We start from the raw sequence: 22,370 nt of genomic DNA on the forward strand, positions 1-22,370 counted from the left end.
GATCCTTGGGTTGCTTCTACCTTTTTGTCATCCATTCTTCACATCACCAAGACCGGAGAACTTGTCCTCTCTTTCATTATTCTTATTTGGCCAGCCCCTAATTGTTTCTGGCTCGTTTCCCTACAAACCTCTTTACTGAGCTTACTACCTGCAAACTACCCCTAGGCTCCTTGAATTGGTCTCATTCCCTCTTTCTCAGATACAAGTCTTCTCTTTCTCACATATGATTTTCAATACTCTATTTTCCAACTGAAAAGGTAACTCCAGGTTGCTTTTCAATTCACACATCTAATGACAACCAGTGACAAACTCCCTTTCTCCATTGCCCCGATTCAACGGGATTTATTTCAGCCTATACTCTGGTTCATGCAAACCAAATATTTAACAAATATTCACATGTTACCTATCCATTCTAATAAAATAGATCTTTCTACCTAGGTGGAATCCCTCTGTTTTTCTCTTTCCAGTCATCTTCTCAAATGTACCTAAAATATTTCCTTAAATGTCCATAAATCATTTTCCTTAAAAGTCTATGACAAGTCCCAGTTGTCACTAATTGTACCAAAAATGTCCTTGGTGTTTATAAGTAGATCTGCCTATTTGTGGAAATCTGATAGATGGACATAGATGGAGCTAACTGTAAATAGCTACATGGTTATTGTGGAACAGGAACTTGGGTTAAGGGCGTAGTAACCATGGTTTTTATTTTATAATGTTTGGACATCTTGGGGGCCTTTCTGGTGGGAAGAGAAGTCCATTCTAGGGCTAGCTAATTCCTGGAGATCATGAATAACTCATCTGCAAATCTGTTTTTCATATACAAACTGATCAATTCCAAGTCCACCTCCCCAACCACCTCCTTTATTTAACTCTCACACACCAAGCCACATTTCCCCTAAATTAACCCAGGGCCAGATACCAGAAAACCAGAGACCACTCTTATAGCTCAGAGCCCACTGACATATTTCAAACTAGCTAATCCTAAACTGTTTCCCCTGTCCCGCCTTGGCCTTTCTTGCAGGAAATACAATAAAGGCTCTGGGCCATGCTTTCTTTTCACTCTTCTGCCTTCTGAACAAAGCTGCTGCTTCCCCATGTGGCCCTGCGTGACCTGACCCCCGCCTTCTTGGGAACTGTCAGTAATAAATTCCTCTTTCAATGGTAATTGTCTCTTGCATTGTCACTCAGTCACCTACATAAATTAAAAATCTTGAGGGTACAACTGAGACAAAGGGCCAGTCAAAACCACCACTGGTATCCATACGTACTGAAGGGGAGCGAGAGTACTTACAGCAAAGTTTCTTCTCTCAACTTCTCCCACCTAAACAGAATCCCAATCCGTGCTATGCAGAAAAGAGTTAACATTAACAGGCCTAATCTTATGTTTCAAAACGTCTGTTTACAAAGTTGGCCCTTGGCTGGCGTCTGGGAACTTAGATTTGGGGACGGTTTCCACCATTAACTACTACTAAGAGTGGCACATTGCACACTATGGAAAACAGTATGGAGGTTCCTCAAAAAATTAAGAATAGAGCTACTATATGCCCCAGAAATCCCTCTCCTGGGTATCTACCCAAAAATCTGAAAACATTTATCCATAAAGATATATGTATCGCTATGTTCACTGGAACATTATTCACGGTGGCCAAGACATGGAAACCGAAGTGTCCTTTGATAAGTGATTGGATAAAGAAGATGTGGTACATATATACAATGGAATACTACTCAGCTGTAAGAAAAGATGAAATACCACCATGTGCAACAATATGGACAGATCTTGAGATTATCATGTTAAGTGAAATAAATCTGACAGAAAAAGTTGAGAACCATATGATGTCACTCATATGTGAAATATAAAACTGAAAGCAAGAAATGAACAAGACAGACAAAAACTCACAGAAACAGATAACAGTTTAGTGGCTACCAGAGGGTAAGGGGGACGGGGCTGGGGGTAGAGAGGGAAAAGGGGGGTCAAATACATGGTGATGGAAGGAGAACTGACTCTGGGTGGTGAACACACAATGCAATGTATAGATTATATATTATAGAAATGTACACTTGACACCTATATAATTTTACTAACCAATCTCACCCCACAAAATTTAATTAAAAAAAGAGTAGGTCATTGTGTCTGAACTATTTATACAAACAATGTGGTTTATGATGAACACATACTCTCCTTCTGGGAGTTTGGTATTTGGATATCTGCCAGGCAGAGGGCGCCCCCAATAAAAACCCTGGGCACTGAGTCTCTAATGAACTCCTCTGGTTTGCAGCATCACGTATGTTATCACAACGCATTGTAGGGAGAACTCGGCACATCTTACGCAGCTCCACTGGGAGAGGATGCTTGGAAGCTGACACCTGGACTCCCTGGATTTGCCCCATGAACTTTTTCCCTTTTCTGATTGTGCTTGGTATTCTTCTGCTGTAGTAAATCATAGCCATGAGTACAACTATGAGCTAAGTCCTAGGAGTCATGATAGCCATTCTTCTAGTTCAGATGCTGTAATTTTTCCTTACTTTTCTAATCAAAGCAATTCTGGTCCATGGCCATCATTCACTAAGGCTGATATATACTGTTGTCATTTTTAAGATTCCTTGCTCTTCCTACAATTGTGGAAGAGCCCTGCAAGAAATTCTCAGTCTGTGGCTGTGGCTATTGCACTACAGATTCTTTTCTTGTGGCCCAGGCTCTCTTCAGTAGTGTCCCTCTCAGCGTGCTTCCTGTTGTCCACAAGCTGACATAAGGATATTCTACTCCAACCTCTCCCACCCCTGCACCAAAGTCCAGACAACTCCAGGATAATGTAGGTTCTAGAGATTTCATCTCAGCCCCTCCTATCTTAAAGAGTATACCCTCTCTCTCCCTGTCAGACAATTAACTGAAATTCTTGCTCCTGTTGAGTTTGATAGCCAGTCCGTGATGACTGTAAATTGCTTCCAGGGCCTTATGGATCCCAGAGTGCAAGAGCAGAGCTAATCCCTGATGTATGGAGTTAAGGGTGTGTGTGTGTGTGTGTGTGTGTGTGTGTGTTAAGGAAGAAGAGGGGATAAAAGAATAAGCTCTTCCTCTACTCATAGCATTTCTGACACCTGAATGTGTGAGGGTTTTTTGTTTTTGTTTTTGTTTTTGTTTTGTTTTTTCACAAAAAACCCCCACATATATATACTGGGATGCCAAAAAAATTTAAAAATGTATACACATTTTAAGAGATGTTATCTTAAAATGTGTATACATTTTTTGGCACCCTCTATATTTCTTATTATATCACAGTGTCAAGGATATTAACTATTTATTCTTTGCGTCTTCTACAACAGTATGAATAAAGCAGAAAAACAGTATATCAATTGGTTATCCTGCTATAAAAATAGTAAACTTTTTAAAGGAACATTCTGACCAAAGACATATTAATACCAGTGAGCAATTTTTCTTCAATATAACCTCTCTGCTACTACTAACAGACAATTCACTGACTCAACCTCTCTCTAATACATAATCTCCACAGGATATCTCCAGTCTATTCCTTGTTTATAACATCCACAGACAGCAACTTGCAACAACAACTTATGACTGAGAAAAGAGATTTCTAACTGAAACAACTGCTGGCAATAGAGGGATTAGATTAATTCTGGAAGATTAACAATCACAAATAACAAGCACAAAGGCATATTGACTCAGATATATTTGATGCAGGCATCCCAATTCCTGTTGAGAGACTGGGCAAAAGGATTGACATTTCTCTGCATCGACTCTAGAAGGCCAAGAAGAGGGACCCCTAGGACCTCACGCATAATACAAATCCTCAGGATTCTGCCCACAGGCCCCCTGTAGGGCCACTTGATGCTACTAACTGTACTTGAATAATTTCACTCTGGGCCTAAGGTGGATCTGCTTTGTGCCAGTTTTCTCTACAGAGAACACTAACACAGCTGAAGCATCCAGCGTAGTATCAAATATAAGGTAGGATTCTCTAACGAAAGGAACCAGGACTTCTTGAATAAATAGCTGATTGTAGGACAGTGAAAATGCAGGATAAGCTGGGAGCATCTCTTAGTTCCAGAAAGGAAGGAAATGCTCAAAAATAAATGAATAAAAGTAAAAAAAGACAGGGTATGTCAAAGGGACTCAAGAGTGAACTTGAAAGAGTTCCCAATGGACAAAGCTGGAATAATATGAACAATGAAACAAATAACATAGCATTGGATTATAACCCAACGTATAACGTAAATATCCATGAGTCCATGCTGATATAAATGATTGAATGAATAAATGTGGGAGATGAGAATTTCAGATAATTTATATAGATACTCCACCCTTCATTAAGAGGAGCTTAATCTCTTTCCTCCTGGATTTAGTGACTTACTTCCAAAGGATGGACTATGGAAAGTGGCTGAGGTAACTTACAATGGCGCGACCTGGCCAACACACCTTGGCCAGGTGATCGAGGTCAACACCACCTGTGATAAGTCAAGTGCACCATATATATTCCTTGATATGATGTGATGAGAATGGCACTTTGTCTCTGTAGTGTTTGTTCCCAAAACCTCTTATCTCAATCTAGTCATAAGTAAATATCAAACAAATTAAAAATTGAGGGACAATCTACAAAATACCTGTGATATAATAAGGAAAGACTAAGAAACTGTCACAGACCAGAGGAGATTACAGACACATTATAACTACATGCAATGTGATAACTTGGATAGGACCCTGGACCAGAAAAAGGATAGTAGTGGAAGAGCTACTGAAATGTGAATAAAGTCTGTAGCTGAGTTAATAGTATTCCAGTGTTAATTTCTTAGTTTGCAAATATATTATGGTTATGTAAGATGTTAACATTAGGAGAAGCTGCGGAAGAGTATATAGGAACTCTGTGCTAGATTTGTGATTTTCTATGAATCTAAAATTATTTCAAAATAAAAGCTCTAAATATATATATTACATATATTATATAATATATGCATATTTTGTAATGTATAATGCATTGGCCACTGACTCAAGCAAACAAAACTGTCCTCTTCCTCCTGGTGTTTCTGTTTCATTTATTCCGAATCACTTCGCATGGAAGCTGAAACCTGATTCCTTAAAATCAACCAGGCAGGACAAATGGATCTAGAAGACAGCTTTCTCCTCTTGAACTGAACTGATTATTATAGAAACACTTCCAAAGCCACGGGCAGAGGCTGTGATTCCCTGGGAAAGCATCTGCCAAAGACGGGCAAATAAGAGCCATAGGTCAGAGTCAAGAAGGCTTCATCTCAGGTTTCTCTAATTAACAGTTTGCTTCCATGCCATAATTCAGCATAGAAGGAACCACAAAGAAACCAGCAGTCTCTGCCATTAAGAATTGCTAGTGAATGTGTTATTTGCAGCGATTAACACCTCTCAATTGTGAACTTTGGTAATTATTAATACTTCTATACTCCAACACCACCTTCGTTTTCCACTCCAATTATTTCTCAAACTCTCTTAACAATGCACATTTGGATTAATTTTACCTGTAAAATCAAATTTTAAAAACTCTTGTTCAAAAGCCACATGGGATCATTTCCTCAACTAACATCTATTTGAACAAAATAAAAACCGCCCTTTCACATGAGAATTAAAGATTTAAACATGTTAATAATCACACATAATTTCATACCATACATTTGCAACATATTTTTATACACCCGAATTCATCCTTACAATAACCCTTTCAGTTAGGCAGAGCAGACACTACCAGGGTGATGAGGCAAGTGACTGTGTCACGCTGGGATCTCAACAGCAGATGGGGCGGGGGGGTGGGGGAGAAGAGAAAGAAAGCTGTAGTGGGAGGGACTGGAGTTATGAGAACTGGTCTACCCCCCTAGAAGGAAAGCCATGGCACATGGTACAGAGAAGGGATGGGCTGCAGCTTGGCCAAAAAACGTCTCATCTGGAGCTGGTGATGGTGGAAGGAGTATCATAGAACCTGTAGAAGCCCAGCTGATAACTAAGGTCCCCAAAGAGAGGGGGTCTGCAGGCCCTAGCTATATGCCAAGCCTCTGATCCCGGGCAGAATATTAACCAAAGCCAAGCAGAACACCTTCCCAAGGTACTTCTTACTCTGTCCCAGATTGCCTCTGGAATTACACAGAATTCAGTCTTCTGGAAACCTCAGGACCCTAGCTTAGCAGCCTGGAGAGACAGCTTGTAACAATTATTCCCCTTTCTCAAATGAACAAGTAGGTTAAGTGATTTAACCAAGGCACATTATCCAACCAGACTGCCTGTATTCAAATCCCTATTCCACCACTTCCTGGCATGTTAGCTTAGCTAGGGCGGGCTATATTGTGGTAGCAAGTAGACCCTCGAAGGCATAGTGGTTCGGAGTAGAAGTTGTTTTTATCTATGTGATACTCCAAGGAGGGGGTTCCTGACCGCTGGAAGTGAGGCAGGGGCCCAGGCTCCTTCCACCTGTGGCTCCGCCACCCCCACTGCCTCATTATCATCTGCATCCAGCAGGCAGAAGTTTGGAAGAACACGGAGGGGGCACTCCTGTTTCTAAAAAAATTTATTCTAGAAATGGCACATATTTCTCACATTCCATCAGCTGGTATTTTAGTTCAGTGGCCACTCTTACTACAAAAGAGGCTGGAAAATGTCAGCTGCCTCTGTGCCCAGAAAGAAACAGGTCTTGGGTGAGTGGTGTCTGCTATACTAGCTGTATGACCTTAGCAGAGTTACTTAGCATCTCCATGCCTCATTTTTTTCTCAGCTATAACCTGGGGATTCTAACATAACCTGCCTGAAAGAGTTTCTATGAGGATTAAATGAGTTAATATACGGGAAGCATTTGCACAGTGCCATGTTCTCAGCAAGCACTTTGTAGATACTGGCTATTATTATCATCATCATCTTCTTCATTACGATTATTGAAAACTAGGTGGCTGGGATTTAAATCTCCAGCTTCTGACTCAGAATCCAGGGAGAATTTTTCCTGCTCTTCTAGACCACGGCTACAGTCTTAAACATCCCCATAAAATGATTCAGTTCTCAGCTTTCCTCCTGAAATACATATTGTTTCTCTAAAAAGCACAAATGAGAAAATCTGGTCACAGTAATTGGAAGCAACTGTTTGAGCTAATGAAAGGACATGGTAGCTTTATTTGATTTTCAAAGTAATATTTCAGGGTATTTTTCCTACTTGGAAATTTTTCATTTCAATGAAAGACAGCATAGCAACGGCATGCTGGGGAGAAAATTCAACTAAGGGCTCATTGATCCCTAGGCCTGGATTTTGAGGGGAGAATATACATATTTAATTTTTTTTTCAGAGAGTAGCTTAGTATCGCTTTCTACACATTTGTTTATCAAGGACATATTAAAGCAGCCATGGAGTGCTTACTCGATTATTCTTTGCCCCTCGAGCCTTTCGGCTAAAACAGATTATTACATCATTCCATTTTAGTTAATTTTATGTCATTTGCTTGAGTATTGAGAAGACTATCAGGAAATGAAAATTTCCTTCAGTGAAAAACCCGGACACTTTTCAATCAGGTAAATAAAAACAGAAGGGCAAATATCATCATTCATGAACAGTAAGTTTTTCATTCAATGTCCTTGAGCTATTTGACTACCTAATGTTGCTGTCTGCATATAAACTGGGGCTTTATTGTAAATGTACTATGATTATGACCCACTCTCAGCTGCCTGTGAATCTTGCCAATGGTCTGGTCTCCTTCATTGTCTTTTCTCACTCATTGGATAGGAAAACCTGCAGCCCAGTTGATCTAGCCGAGCAAGACTGTTTTTGCTAATAATGTGTTATTGGGTTTGAAGCAGCAATTCATTCTCACCCAAAAGGAAGCATTAAACAAGTAGACCTTGAGGAGGTATAATTTGGGCATCTTGTTCACCTCCAAAGTCATGGAGGTAGAAAAAGAAAGCCTCCTCTCGCATTCTGGCCTAAATAAGCCACCTCTGTACTCAGGGAATTCCAGGAACAGAATATTTCAAGAATGTGCTGAAGGAAAGAATGCTGTGAAGTGCAGGTCTGGAAAGTGTCCTGGACAGTTTTCTGTGTACACCTCACCTTATTGGGTGACCACCCGAGGTCTCTGGGAGATGCATGAGGGGGCATTAGATAGAGTAATGTGGCAGGGACTGTGAGCTGTCTGCCAACATCTGCTCCCTGCTCTTTAAATGTAACAGAAAAAAACGTAGCTGTGTACATGGCTGCCTAGCAAGATTCCATGTCTCAGACGTCCTTGCAGTTCGGTGTGGCCATGTAACTAAGATTCCATGCAAAGAACATTAGCAGAAATGGTAAGTGCCATCTCCAAGTCATCAAGGGAGCCTCTGCCACTCTCCTTTGCTCTTCCTGCAGGTTAGATCCTGAAGGCAGCAGTGACTCAGCTTTGACAACGTAGACAATGATAATGCCCTTGGGTCCTGCTCCTACCTTGTGGTCGGGGAACAGCAGCATCCCCTGGGAACTATTAGAAATACAGACTCTCAGGCCCCACCCAGACTTACTACTGTGTTTTAAATCTAGAGGAAAATTCAAAATTTTGCTTCAGTGATTTGGCAGACTATTTAAAGACTCCTTAAAGAAAACCTTTCATTCAACTGATCAGTCAATATATTTGGGTACCTTCTGTTTACAAATTACGTTAGGCCCTCTGAGTGCTCATAGGTTTTTAAAACGTATACATGGGTTCTGAGATTGGAGGCTTGCAACCAGCCAGAGATCTGTGTACATACGTTTTACAAAAGAAGCTCTGTTAAGTATAAATGGGCCCAGAGAGAACAGGATGGAGAAGATAATTAATTTATTTAGCAAACAGCCATTTACCTTCTATATATCAGGCTCTGCCATGGAGAATTCAAAAGTGAATTTAAATACAAGGTTTCTCCCTCTAGATATTTCCAGATAATTTGAAAGTAAGAGGAGAAAATAACTAAAAATACTGTGTGTTATGAGCTACTAACTTCCATAGACGAAGAGGGAGACACCTACAGCCAAGGTAGAGTTGGGGAAAAACTTCTGGGAGAAAGAACCATTAAACTTGGTCTGAAGAATGACTTCCCCAGATAGAGAGAGGTTGTGGTTCTGGAAAAAAAGGACATTCAAGCTATAGAAGAAAGCATGTGCGAAGCCAGAGATTGGAAAAGGAACATTCCAGTGGAATGGCAAAACGTTTGTGTGTTGAAAGCAAAGAATAGGTATGTGGAGCAGGCCTGCGATCAGAAGAGTGGGGGAAATTCAGTCTGGAGATGCATGTAAATAGTTAACTGAGAATGAGGCTACACACCAGGCTAAGACATTTCAGCTGTTTAGATATTTAAACAAGATTGAGTTCATATGGGAAGTATCATTTAAGAACACAGTTTTGCCATTTCCTTCATAGATAAGATGCTGACCTTGAAACAACCTTTGAGCGTAGCTGGACAGGGCAGAGACCACAGTGTTCTGAACAGGCCAGTGGACGTCGGGAGGACGGGTTCAGGCTGGGCGTGTGGGGAAGGCAGCTGGGAGGGAGCTGCTCCAGACAGATCTAAGGGCCCCAGAGCTTTCCTTACTGTAGCTCTAATTTCATCTCCTACAATTCCTCTTGATTTCCAGTCTTGACTCCCAGTGACTTTCCATTAGGAACTCTCTCTCTTTTCCAGTTGCTGATGGTGTCCGAGTGGCCGGCACTTCTGGGATGAGGATCACTAGGTAGCAGTAGGAGTGACCTTTGGGTCCTAACGTCTCACTTGGTAAGTCTTTAAGCTGAGAAGAGTGCAGGTTTGTGGCAGGGTTTTAAGACTGATCCATTTGGGCGTACTTCCAGAGGAAGTTTAAAATAGGGTCTGACAAATGAGACCCTGTGGGACAGTGTCACACTAGTTATTTGTATTAGGAGAAATCTAAGCTTCAGTAATAAAGACACTCCAAAAACCATCACTTTAATAACAATAATAATAATAATAATAATAAAAGTTTCTTTCTCCCTCTGCATAGTACTTTCAAAGAGAGTGAGGCAGGTCAGTGGGATAGCTCTGCTCAAACGAGGCCTCAAGTTCATTCCAAGTCATGGCTCGGCCACCTCCTGGCCAGTGTGCCTCAAACTACAATGTGTCTGTGAATTCCCTAGGGATCCTGTTACAATGCAGATTCCATTTTACCGTGTTTCCCCAAAAATGAGATCTAGCTGGACCATCAGCTCTAGTGCGTCTTTTGGAGCAACCATTAATATAAGACCCGGTCTTAATTAAGTATAATATAAGACCGGGTCATATTAATGTTTGCTCCAAAAGACGCACTAGAGCTGATGGTCCGGCTAGGTCTTATTTTCGGGAAAACACAGTAGTAAGTCTGGGTGGGGCCTAAGAGTCTGTATTTCTAATAGTTCCCAGGGGATGCTTCTGTTTCCCAACCACAAGGCAGGAACAGGACCCAAGGGCATTATCATTGTATGTGTTGTCAAAACTGAGTCACTGCTGCCTTCAGGGTCTAACCTGCTGGAAGAGAAAAGGAAGGACTGGAAGGGAGAAGCATTGTGCAAATCAAAGATATGTGCGCGTGGTTGGCACAAGTCTATGCGAGTGATGCTACAGCTGAAAATAAACTCTCCTCCATTAACTTTTCCTTGGATATTTTCCAAACAGAAATAGTTTTTTTTTTTCCTCCCATAAGTTTCTAAAGCACTTGTTTTGTACTTTTGGCAAGTCAATTATCACTTCCACACTTTTCAAACTCAAGTATTTATACTCAGATTGACAATGGACCAGGATTTAGGCAAAACCATAGAATAAACATTGAACCTTTCTTAAGTTGTCAATTTTACTTAAATATTTGAAAGTATAATTTTAAATATTTATCTACATTTAAATAAGTGTTTTAATGTTAAATGTGGATTTATATGTACTAGAGTGCATATTTTGTATAATTTTTTTCAGGTAAACATGCAGCAGTCGGCTTCAAATTTTGATCCTGAACGTCCCTGAATTATACTCCTTGTTTGAGGGAGGTGGAGGGGACGTAGATGGGCAGATTTAACATATCTCTGGTTTAGTAAGAACCTAGTCTGCAGGAATCTTCATGTAACGCACACCATCACTGCTATTATTACATAGACCTTACAGTTTTTTTTGAAAAGGGGTGGTTATTTTCATTGGGAGGCAAGAAGCCTCCTGGAAGGAAATGCTTGAGACCTCGGTCCTATTTTTTCCGTGGTTCAAGATTATAGAAACATGTACTGATGGTCTGGGATGTTCCTGATAAAAGCCGGGTGGCAGGCGAGGGCTACAGGCCTCCTGTTAAACAGTCCTGTGAAGACAGGAAGTGGGCATGGCCTTTGGGTCAACTGTGAGAAAATCCTCCTTGAGACAACAGCTTGGTCCTCAGACTCCAACTGGTAAGGGGCCTTGGTGAAAACAAATGAGTACACTAAACGCTATCATATCATTCTGCCAATGTCAACTCCAGGCTATGGTTCTCCCTAAAATGAAAGGTTGTTGGGGAATATTGAAGATCCAACTGGTACTCTCATATAGCAAGTCCTTTCTACACTTGTTGTCATGGGGGACGGCCTGCGGGGTCTCTGGTCCCGCTCCCCACATAAGCATGCAGGACGTGGTGAGGCCAAAAAGGAACACCCACGGAGCCATAGATAGGGGAGTCATACCACTATATTCTCGCTGGTGGCTGGGTTCAAGACACAGGAGGCAGGAGCCACACTATCTGCAACCCGCCATCCACTGCCAAACAATCTCACTTGCTAGCAATCCACTTCTCTGCAATCCACACTCCGCCGCTTGCTAGCTCAGCCACCATCTTCTTGCTAGCCCCCATTTTTTGCTAGCGTAGCCACAGCAGTTATTTAGTGGCCAATGGCTCACTGGTTACAGCTGATGGCCAACTAGCCACAGCTGATGACCATCCAATCGCAGTTGACGGCCATTTACTACCTGAGCCAACACCTTTCCACGTGAGGCCGAGGGCCTAGAAACTGTACTCCTGGCTCTGTCCCCACACTTGTTGTAAGAGGAGCCACCTATGTCTGTTGAAAGTCTAATACAGACCCACCTAGAGCCTTTACTTGAAGAGGAAGAAGTGGCAGTACTTGCAGAGATTCTTTTTTTTTTTTTTTTTTTAATGTTAACTGCACTTTCTAACCCACTTCCTTTCCCTGGTCTTGTCCTTGATATGATTCTTTTTTAACAGAAGTTTCTGTTTGTTTGTTTTGTGCACCTCAGCTGATCATGTGAATCAAAGAGTCTAACGGGTGGAAGAGCCATGCTAGTTTTACAGACGTCTCCTTAAAACAACACTGAATGTTCTATGATTTGACTGACCTACCAACTGCTAATACCACAGTGAAACTAGTTTATAAGAAACCAGCTTTTTCTGTTTAAAAATCACTGCTTCACCCTGTTAATTTAGCAAGGAAAGGAACAACTGTGCCAATAAAAGGTTTCTACCTCTGTGTGAAAACAAAACAAAACACAACCACAACCCCTAGTTAATCTCTGTATTTAGCTGCCAAGTTAGATGACGATGATGAAGATAGATAAGCGTAGATGTGTGTGTACACTCGTATGTACACACACAGACACACAGTGCTCTTATACATGTCTCATTTAATACTAATTAAAATTTACATTACTTGGGGTAAAAACACCTCCTCCAGTGTTTTTTCTCCTAAATGCTCCAGAGAGTATGTAAAACAGGCTTCTAGATACTGTGGGTGGACAATCAAGGAAATTTATGAATGGATGAATTGACGATAGGGAATGTCATCGTTTGCTTTGCTCTTCCAAGAAATAAAGATTTGTTTTACATGAATACCAATAAAAAGCTGCTTCTCCAGGTTTTATAACATTATTTGCTTCACTAATACATTCACATTCCCAAACATAATTCTCCCAATTTATTGATAAGAAACCAATGGTAAAAGAGTTAGGAGATTATATCTCACTATGTGAAACAATTATCTTATGCAGGAATTCAATTTTGCTATGACTGCTGGAAAGGATCTCAATCTATGTCAATACAGATATGTGTAAGACTTAGCGGTTTTTCTGTCGATGCATTATCAGAATTCAAGACATGTCTCAAAGTCCTTGGACGCAAAGGACACGGGAATAGGGAGTTAGATGTGCTTGCGGGAGAAGAAACAAACACATGCATGTGAGTATTTTACAGTAGGCTTTTCAAAGGTAACTGTTGGTTTAGGTAGCATGGCCTGTCATTGCAGAGCAACCTCTCTTCAGTCCCATATTCACAGAATCACATGCGTCTGTTGAAACATTTTGTTTCATGAAGCACTTCGGACTTTTGCCATAATGAGGATCTGTGAATCTGACAAGGTCAGTAAAGGTTATCAGTAAAGACCCAGAGTCTACAAATCAATGCTAGTCAACTGAGTTACAGGATTGCTATAATAAGAGCGCCAGCATCAGCAGAATTACAACCAACAAAGAAAAATAATGACTTTCTCAATCTGAGTGTAAAAAGTAACTGGCTCGTTAACAGGCAGCAACAGAACCAGCTGGCATGGATTATGATTGCCAAGACTTCTCAGAAATGCCAAGTTTGTTTTATTCTTTATTATTATTTCTTAGCAGATAAGAACAAACCAATGAGAAAGTTTTGTTGAAAAGCATTCAGGTGTGGCTGCTCCTATCAGGCAGATCCTAAAGAAGATGTTTACTAAATAACATGAACAACAGTATAATAAAACATGGCTAATAAATAATATTATTATCATTACTGGGAGTGTTAATGCACAGTAAATAAGAATTTTTAATAGATAATGTAATAATCATCATTATAATTAATGAGTCTCGGAATTGTTTTGATAAGAAAAGTACGTGGAGTAAAAGTTTGGGGATGATGGACTTAAATATCTTTTTCAAATCAACTTTGTTAGGTATAATTTACATACAACAAAATACATTCATTTTAGGTGTACAATTTTATGAGTTTGACAAATGTGTACAACCACGTGACCATCACCGCAATCAAATATAAAAATTTCTATCGTCCCCAAAAATTCTTTGTGCTGTTTTGCATTCAGTCCCTCTTCTCCCTGGCCTGAGCTAACCAGTAATCTGATTTCTGCCACTATAGACCAGTTTTGCCTTTTCTAGAATCTCATATAAATGGTACTGAGACAGGTTAGTTAACATGTTGTTAGGCAGACAGGAAAGATCCCCGGTGAAATAAGCAAAAGGCAACAATTCCACGTTATGGAATGTCTCCTTCATTTCAGAACAAAGATATGAGAACACGCCTTGAGGTTAAAAAATTATCTCATAAGTCCTTTTTGACGGGACAAAGGAGCAGATCTGATAGATAGGAATGGGTTATTTCGTTAATCCCTTTAGGGCAGGCAAACAGGACAAACCTGATAGACAATTCCATTAGAAGGCTCCGGCCCCTTCCCCAAGCAGGTGAGGGAAGGTATAAAAGCAAGAGCTTTTGCCTCAGTCACTGGGCACCCCCATTCGGGACCCCCTCCGCTAGGGAGCTCTGACCCTTTGCTTTCAATAAACTATCCTCTTTTTTTAAAAAAAAACTCCTCGCCTCTCCTTGGTCCGTGCATGAGCACTCACAAAGAAAATATCCTACATTAATACCATACATAAGTACAGTATGTGTCTGCCTTTTTTTATTCAGCTTAATGTTTTCGAGATTCATCCATTGTTTTTGCATAAAAAAGTGAATTTCATTGCCAAGTTGCTATCCAGTTGGCATAATTTATTTGTTGCTTCTGACTTGTAATGCAATGCAGTGAACTTGGTACTTCCTACTTTATTAACAATTAGCTGCTGAATTTTGTTTAAATGCATCTAAGTGGTATCACAGTGAAAATAGTGTCCAGATGGTTGGACTGACCATAATTGTGGTTAAACTGATACTGGCAAGTGACATTTAAAAGCTTAAAGAATTGAGTAAAGAATGAACATGGTACGATGATTCTTAGAGTTAGTATTACATCTTCAATATTATAGTAGGCACATACATGGCTTAAAGATTTTTCCTTTTTTGGAAAAGTCATTCTTTATTTCCCCTATTAGAAAAGGTTTCTTTTACATTTAAGCAATTTTCCTGCCTCATTGAATATTAAGAAACCATCTTAATATCACCTTCTGGCTTTTTATCCCTGCCCTTTGCAAGTTGGCACAACCCTTGTTCCTTAAGAACTCTGGATTTTTTATATAATTATTTTAAAGTTAAATCTTTGAATAATTTTATCACTTACAATGTTTAAAATTTTAAATATTTAAAACACAAAAGAATAAAAAAAATTAATGAGAAAAAAGTACCCAAAATCCCTAGCTTTGAGAAACTCTGATTATATGTCATCCATATTTGTCAGTTAGTTCAGCAGACCTCACCAATTGACTTAAAAATCTAAATTCATCCATATAGATAAGAATTGGATCACAGTAGGCAAAAATAAAACAGCTAACTAGTTAAAAGTGCAATTATGGAAAATTTATTTATTTGATATTTTTATGTCACCAACAAGTTTGTGCAATAAGCACAATGTTTAAAATATACTTAGATAAAAAAGAATTGTCAACTGAAAAATTAGTAGAAAATTATGAGCTAGAATAAAGTCTTCTTGAATTTTTTTCTCATGAAAACAAAATTGAAAAGCAATTTGTGCTACCAAATCACTAGTGTTATATTTTTCAGAAAACAGGACAACACATTTTAATTGAGTAAGCCGAGACTCAGTGATAATGTGGTGAGAAAAGCAGATAGGTTCCTGGCTCTCACTGGGCTCACATTCTAGTGCAGGAATGAGAGAAGCCACAGAAAATTAAAATTTAAAAAACATATATTTGATAATGTTAGAAATGAATAAGTAATATGAAGAAATATAAAGCAGAGTCAGGGGGTAGAGGATGACAGAGGCCATTTCAGATAGGGAGAACAGGAAAGGGCTCTCTGAAGACCTGAAGAAGTGAGGTAAGAGCTCTGTGACGATCTGGGAGAGAAAATGCCAGGCAGAGGGAAGAGCAAGGGCAGAGGCAGTTTATTTCTGAATTAGTATATGTGATTGCTATCAACTACTCAGTCAGGTCTGATTATGAGTTCTACAAATAATTGAAAATAACATAATCAGGCTGCAGACTGTCGTCTCTCTCTCTCTCTCTCTCTCTCTCTCTCTCTCTCTCACACACACACACACACACACACACACACACACACACACGCACGCGCACATTCTCTTCTGTCAACAAACCAACCAGGAACATGAAAGAACTAAATGATTCTCAAATTATCGCGTGTATGTGAATCACCCGGAGACCTTAGTAAAAATGAAAAATGAATGTTTCAGGACAACTGGCAGTCTGCCAGGCATTTTGTTACTCTCACTTTTCATTGTGGCCGTCAAGCTTCAACTTTCTCTGAGTTTAGTCCAAATATCTGCAGTAAAGAATAGTTTGCTGGTGTGGATCCAGGAAGCAAAGCTAATCATGAAAAGAACAAAAAGTGACTTCTAGCTGAAATAGCAGATAATGTCATTTGGTCCAGTTCTTCCACTGACGACAATTATAAAATCTGGATGAAATAAAAAATATATATATATATCTTCAAAGCATCATAGAGACAAATGATAGTAAGGATTTACTAGGCCAAAATTTTGAAGAGGAAAGTGGAGCCTTTTCTACCCTTAGTCTGATGTCCTAAGTCTGGAAGAAGCAGCCAAAAGATGATTTTGTGAGAGCAGGGAGGTGGCGGGAAGCAGTATCACAAACTAGAGTCTAGTACCTACTAGGTTTAGAAGCTGCTGACCCCTTCCCCCACGTCCCAGGCTGGGACTCCAAAGAGCTGCACAATGGAAGCGAGGCTGCAGATTGCAATCTATGGATTACTAGCACCTTAGGAAGTGGCAGAAGAATTTTCTAGAGGAAGAAAACATCATCTTAGGTCCAATTAAATTCTACAAGTATTTTTTTCCCAAATACAATGCCCCACAAAAATAAAACAACAATGAGGTACATGAAGAGAGAAAACAAAATGAACAAGAGCCATGACAAACAAACAGAATGCATAAAGAGGCCCATGGGAACTCCAAATAGTGGAATTATTAGACACAAATGATCATACAACTTTGCTTACGGTGTTCATGGTGATAAAGGGCAACCCTGGACACTTTAGCAAGTAACTGGAAATTTAAAAGGTGATATTGCAGATTTGAGAAATAACCAAGTATAAAGTATGGAACTAAGGAAAAAAAAATACAATACTCGAAACTGAGAGAACAATAGCTAGGTAGCTGAAGAAAGAATCAATAAAATGGAAAATAGTTCCAAAGAAACAGTCTAGAGCGAAGCACAGAGAAATAGTAGCAAATAAAAAAGAGAGGGTAAGAAGCATGGAGGCTACAGTGTGAAGGTTTAACATATATTTATTTCAATATATTTATTTCAGAGGAGAAAGGAGAAGGGCAGTATTGGAAGAAACAAAGACTGAGCGTTTCCCAGAACTTTTAAAAACATTAACCCACAGAGTCAGAAATTTAAATCCTGCATGACCAAGTCCAATCAGCCTGAAAAAGGAAGAAAGAAAAGAAAAAAGCCCACACCTGGAGACATTGGAGCGACATTGCAAAAAACAAAAGAGAAAAAATTTCTTGAAAAGACCTGGAATCAGACAGAAACTAGGTTGAAATCCCAACTCTGCCATCAATAAATGTGTGACTTCCAGTGAGCAAGCTATCTCTCCTGCCCAGCTCCTGACCCGCGTCAACACTAAAGGCTAGGACCCGTAGTTGTTGGGAAGAGTCAACGAACTCACTCACGTAAAACCTAGTACAATATCTGGCACATAAGAAAGGGTTCCCTTTCCTCCTTAGAGCACTCTTTGAACTGTGCCCATTGCTCTCAATTGTCAGGACTTTGCAGCTTTGTGAAGAGAATCTCTGTTAAGGAGACAATTTTAAACTTCTCGGGCAGCTTTTTCCTTAAATCATTGTGAGGTGTAATGCTGAACCCACAAATCTAGTCAAACCATTCACCCCATTAATAACATCAATGCAAGGTGCATTCTTTTAACCTTTGAGGCAAAGGGAATATGTGATTGTAAACTAAATAAGACCTTCCAGTACCAAGTCCTTGTAAATCATCCCTCCAATGCCTTTGAAAGCTGGTTTTGTTTTTGTCTAAACACTATAATATGCATCATGGCAGGATGCTTCAAGTTCTTATTCAAAATTTTTCTTATTTACTTTAATTATAAACCCTAAAGGATTAGGGCTATACTATCAAAGAAAAAAAAAGGATATTTATCTAGAAATAAGGTGTAATCAGAGTCTTCAACATCCTCTACTTGAATAGCTATTAATTTCATAATTTCATTTTTAATTCTTTTTTAAAGCAACAGCCTCTTTTTTTCTACAAAAAAACAAAACAAAACAGCTTCATCATGAATTTGTATTTGCTGAAAATTTCTCTTTTATTCTAAATAAAAGAGATATAGGAACTTCTGCACAGAAATGGTTATATATGATCACCAGGGAAAATATCTTGCATGAGTATTATAATAGCAACACACCATGACTCAACAATGTTAAGAGCGTGTTTCCTACTGTACAGAGTTTCCTACTGTATAGCTTTTATATTGACCCCCTTTTCCTTTTATCTTTATACTTTTTCTTTGTATTACTAGACCTCACCTTGCTAGTAATTGAATAAGGTCCTAATATTTGTTTACCTTTTTTTCTTTTTCCCCAAAAAGGAATATCCCTGTGGATTTGCTTTGTGTGTTTCATGCATCCTGACTATTGGCCTCGTTTTAGAGACCTGCAAATCCATGTATCTAATTAAATTTTACTTGAGAGTCACAAAGTCTTTGCTTTAATATTAGAGTACAATCACAGCCCGTTATTACTTTGCTCTGAGTCCTAGTTGATGAGGAAATCAGCACCTCAAAACTGACACAACTTCAGGTCATGTGCTCTAAAATTTTTTAAACTTAACCAACAATGAGATCTGTAATACTATATCTCCCAGGATAAGCCCTGTAAACCGTATAGATTATGAATGTCTATAAACACTGGGAACTCTCAGAGTCGGTAATCAGTCTTCCTTTCAAATGTCCTCTTTGAAGTTTGCTGACTTAATACTTCCCTTCCCCTGCTGGGGGATCTAGATGGGAGATAACCTCTCCTTTTTCTGAGCACCAGGAGATCCCTCCTCTCTGCTGACCCAAGTCAATTTTTGGAGGAGATCTTAGGTGGTACTCATGATAAAAACATCAGATCAATCCCAACTGAAGGACATTCTGCAAAATACCTAACCAGTACTTTTCAAAACTGTCAAGGTCCTTAAAAACAAGGATAATCTGAGCAAGTCACAGCCAAGAGGAGCCTAAGAAGACATAATAACCAACTGTACTATGGTCTCCTGGAACAGAAACAGAACCTTAGGTAGAGACTAAGGAAAGCTGAACAGATTGATTATTAGTAAGGAGATTGAATCAATAACCAAAATCCTCCAAACAAACAAAGGTCCAGGAACAGATGTCTCATGGGTGAATTCTACCAAACATTTAAAGAAGAATTAATACCAATCCTTTTCAAATTCTTCCAAAAAATAGAAAGGAAGGAACACTTCCAAATTCATTATATGAGGCCAGCATTACTCTGATACAAAAACCAGCAAAAAAGAAAATACAAGAAAAGAAAATTACAGGCCAATATCCTTAATGAACATAGATGCCAAAATCCTCAACAAAATATTAGCAAACCAAATCAACAGTACAAAAAAACAAAAACCGAAATCAAACTCATAGATATGTACAGAGAACAGGTTGGTGGGTGCCAGAGGCAGGAAGTGGGGAGTGAGTGAAATGGGTGATGGTGGTCTAAAGGTACACACTCTGGTTTTAAATACGTCATGGAATGTGATGCACAGGACAGTAACTATAGTTAATGATACTGCATTGCATATTTGAAAATTGCTAGGAGAATAGATCTAAAAAGTTCTCATCGTAAGAAAAGAAAATTTGTAAGTGTGGTGATGGATGTTAACTAAACTTAACTCTGACCGTTTCACAATATATTCAAATATAGAATCATATTGCAGACCTGAAACTAACATTATATTACATGTCAATTATATCTCAATAAAAAACTAAGGAAATCTGAATAAACTATATGGACTTATATATATATATATATATATAGTTATATATATATATATATATATATATATATATATATATATATATATAGTTATATATATATATATATATATATATATATATATATATATAGTTAATAATAATATATCAATATTGGCTCATTGTGACAAATGTACCATTCTAATATAAGATGTGAACAACGGGGGAAATAGGGGCCGTATAGATAGGAACTCTCTGTACTATCTTTGTAACTTTTCTGTAAATCTGAAACTATTCTAAAATAAAAAGTTTATTTAAAAAGAAGAAAAAAATGTGCCATTCGGATGAGTTGAAAAACTGGGGGTTGTGATCTCCAGCGTCTGACAGTAAGGATTCCTTCCCCTCCTTCCTGCACTGGCCTTTATAAATGGAAAAGCATCGAGTTTTTATTTGGTCGCTTGGCTTTTTTTTTTTAACATTTGACTTTTAATTCTGAGTCTGTGGTCTGCTTTTCCTACAAGTCAGTTATTCTATCTATCAAATGGGAAAGATGATAGATAGCAGTATGGAAAGACACCTTGAGCAATAATGAAAAAGCAGTCCTATGTTTGGGTAAATTAACTTGTAAAACTAGATTCTTATCAACATACCCAAACATCTCCAACAGTGATAGGCCAATTGGCTCCCCCTAGTCTTCATGTGAAAGTCAAAATGGACCTGCCTCTAAATCCTTCCTTCAGGATGCCTCATTAAATTCACTTAAAAAATAATAATAATAATTGGCCTACTGTACTGGCAGTTTCTGAGTCTCCCAGACAGGGTTGGTATTTTATGATATAGGCTAACCAGAAAGTCTCGTAGGCCCCTGTCAAGGTATCAGCAGCTCATCTACGACGCACAGAACTTTTCATCTTGGATGTTGTCAGAAAAGGTGAATGGAAAGTGACAATAAGAAGAAAACAGAAAAATGTCACACTAGAACTAAGAACTCTTAAAAAGAGCCTCTGTTTTTCTGCCTTGATGTAGCTTTATATGTGGATTTATCTTTCATAAAGGAGGAAATAAGCACATAATTAATCAAAGACAGAAATGAAAAGTTGTGCTGTCTAGCTTTATTTCATTAGGGAACTATTTCCAGCAGTGTTTATTTTGGCACTGCTAACACATGTTGAAATGAATTTGAATAATAAAGGTAAGATCTTTAGGGGACATACTCCTATTTTTATACTGAGGAAATAAATATAGGAACCAGGCTGTAACATCAAGGTATGAATATGTATGCATTGTGTGTGCGTGTGTATGTGTGTGTGTGTGATAAAGTAAATAGCAATTATGATAGGGTCAGAAACCTATGAATTAACTTGAGATAATACACTGCAAAAATATAAAGAGCTATACACATCCAAGCTTTTGCTGTTGGGGATGTTTACAATAAAATGGGCTGAAATTATGCAAATGTCAGGAGTCATGAACACCATTTTCACCTAAAAGTTGCCACTATTTTACTCTCCAGCATCTAAACACTTTCTGTGTCTGAGGAATTCCCCTCCTTGAGTTTTGGTCACAGGTAAAGGCCAGCTCCCACCACCCAAGCTGAAATTGCCAGCTAGGCACTCTCACGGCATCATTTGCAATTAATAGCTTAGGCCTTATAGATTCCATATACCCCTCCAGACTTTGAAATGGGACACAGAGGAGCAGGAAGAGCAAGGAATTTTCTCCAGCAGCAGTGTCAGCGGCACGCGGTACTGAGGGGCTTGCAATGCCCCGGTGCCAGGTATGGAGCATACTGTCCAATGCACAAGCTGTACAATTCAATGCTTGGTGTCCGTCCCAGGGCAGTGTCCTCACTGGACCAACGGGGTGGTGGTATAATTTTAGATGGCTAGAATATAGATGAATTGGGCTACCTGATTTCGCTGTGGATACCAGAATCCAACCCTCTTGGTATTTCTGTGAGTTACCCCACATTCTCTTAATAAATTTCTTTTCTAAGTCAAAGCGAGTTGGTTTATTTTTCTTGTAATAGCATCCTACCTGGTATGGGGATGGCTGCAAGCAACAGACCCCAGAGAAATAGGGTGGAATCTGAGATTGACTACATGACCTGGTTAGGATAAAAGGCAATAAAAATCTAGGTAAGATGGAATGTGGGACGTGAGGAGCACTCTAACCTTCTCAGAATCTACAGAGGTGAAACAATTCATTTCACTATTTCCCCATCGGGAATGAAATGCCCACTGAGGGTTTCTGCCATCAATCAGGGTTTCT

General features: G+C 39.1%; 2 long non-coding RNA genes across 5 annotated transcripts in view; one reads left to right on the forward strand and one right to left on the reverse strand.

The window, feature by feature from the left end:
* LOC109449098 (uncharacterized) overlaps window positions 1–22,370 on the reverse strand; it is a 133,212-nt gene that overhangs the window by 48,893 nt on the left and 61,949 nt on the right. The gene's annotated exons all lie outside the window — the stretch shown is intronic.
* On the forward strand, window positions 8,156–12,714 carry LOC141571887 (uncharacterized). Its single transcript, XR_012496942.2, has 3 exons — window positions 8,156–8,293; window positions 9,641–9,730; window positions 10,913–12,714. It is a non-coding gene; the product is annotated as an uncharacterized LOC141571887 (long non-coding RNA).

Source organism: Rhinolophus sinicus, chromosome 2 (genome assembly GCF_057876585.1).
Source record: "Rhinolophus sinicus isolate RSI-liver-muscle chromosome 2, RSI-T2T, whole genome shotgun sequence".
Taxonomy (NCBI): domain Eukaryota; kingdom Metazoa; phylum Chordata; class Mammalia; order Chiroptera; family Rhinolophidae; genus Rhinolophus; species Rhinolophus sinicus.